The following is a 2,042-nucleotide window of genomic DNA, read 5'->3' on the forward strand; positions in this document are numbered from 1 at the left end:
CCTTCCTTCCTTCCTTCCTTCCTTCCTTCCTTCCTTCCTTCCTTCCTCCCTCCATCCCCATGTATTTCTCCCTTCCTTTTCTGAATGAGTCTGGAATCACCAATGATAACATCACCAGCAAAACAAGGGCAACAATAATCAAGTAATAATAAAAAAAAGACTCCATAAATTGTCCTACACAATTAAAATTGAATTTGTTACATTAATAAATGAACTTGGAGGAAATTCATTTTAATCCAGTGATGTCAGAATTAAAATGCTGCTGCCCTGTATGACGAACATTGACAGTGACAAAACTCAGACACCAGACCTTTTTCCAGTGCCTGGTCCCATGCAAAGCAAGGAGAGCCCTGAAGTGAAGTATCTTTCCTCTGCTTCTTATAGTTAACTTGCTGAAAGGGTTTCTTGAGATCTCTCCTTTCTTCCCTACATTCTTTAATAAGTTCTCTTATGGTTTCTTTAATTGTTGCTTTTTTTTACCCTTTCTGAGGGAATACTGATCAATTACTGCATTCAGCAGGCTGCTGGCTGACAAATTCTATCTGACATAATGCACCAAGGTTTGAAGGCTGAGCTGTGGCACCTGCCTCTGGGCGGCTTCATCAGAAACAATGAGGATAAAATTGGAGCACCTACAATGTTGAGGGCTGCAGTTAGCGGGTGTATATAGAAGGTGACCCGATGACAACCAAAAGCTGCCTCCCCTGCTCATGGATTTTTTTGGCCTCCTTTAACCACTGCATCATCCTAAGTTACTCCACAGAAGCTACCCTGGTCTCTCTCTTCTGTTTACTAAAAGCCCCCCACACAGACCAAATTCCCTTCAGAGTCAGTAAGAGCTCCACAGAAGCACTCACTGGGAGGAGGGAAATCAGATGCTCAAGAAATGGTTCTCCATTTAGCATTCCTGTACCGAGCATGTTAAATACCAATTTCATATCCAGGAAAATCACATGAGGAAAAAAAATAAATAAAAAGCAAGTACTCTTGTTTTCTACATAGCCAACATGGGGACAGGCCAGGGGATCAGACGGCTTACTGACTAGCTTGACTAAACTCAAAAGTGAATTCACTTTCCTTGAGGGTGTGAAGCATAGGGAAAAAAAAGATAGATCCCCACCACTCCCCCCTTACTATTTCCAAACCTGAACATCAGTCAATGATAGAGATAACAGGCCCAGGAAAATGCATTTTCAGATTAGTTGATTTTTGACATTCTGGGCGAGGATCTCAACTAGGAATGAATTAAAATTCAAGGAAAGTTCTGTCACTTTTGAGCTATATAAATTAAAAATAAGTAGAAAATAGCAATGTTCATACACTTTTGTGCTCTTCAAAATTCCCATTTCTCAAGTCTCCAAAGCAGACACATTCCTTTCAGCAATTTGCAGAATAAATCTGGAAACACCTGAGATTTTGAAACTCAAGGGAAAAATGCCTCTCTTCCTCTCAAAGTTGAAGCAGGAATTTTACAATAAGATTAGATGTCATAATTGTGTCATTATATATGAAAGTGTATCATTACTCACTATAAACATATGATTACACTATTTGTACTAATTGCCTCATTAAACCAGTAACTCTTAATTATGTAAATATGTTATAACTTGGGGGAAAAAAAACTTCATGAAAACTATATTCCAAAGATCACCAAGTGAGTAAAAGAAACCTACAAAGTAAAGAAAAATCCCAATTAGGAATTAAATCTCTAAAATCTACACACTGAGCAGACTGGGGTTTTATGAAGATGGTGACCTACTGTGCCTATGTACTGAAGAGTAAATTCTATTCTGTTCAGACCTTGATACACACACATAATTTCCATTTCTCACTAACTTTAATTACTGGCAATGTCAATAGGCGTTACGTGCAGAAGAGTACAGAATAGTTAGTGGACCTGAGAAATTTACTGATTTCTTTCTTTCTTTTTCTCTCCTCCTTTCTTTCCTTCTTTCTTTCTCTCTTCTTTTTCTTCCTCCTTCCCTTCTTTCTTTTTTCCTTCCTTCCTTCCTTCCTTCCTTCCTTCCTTCCTTCCTTCCTTC

The sequence above is a fragment of the Petaurus breviceps genome, unplaced genomic scaffold, assembly GCF_028583685.1.
Source record: "Petaurus breviceps papuanus isolate PSGF00001 unplaced genomic scaffold, PetGlider_PUasm1.0 38, whole genome shotgun sequence".
Lineage (NCBI taxonomy): Eukaryota > Metazoa > Chordata > Mammalia > Diprotodontia > Petauridae > Petaurus > Petaurus breviceps.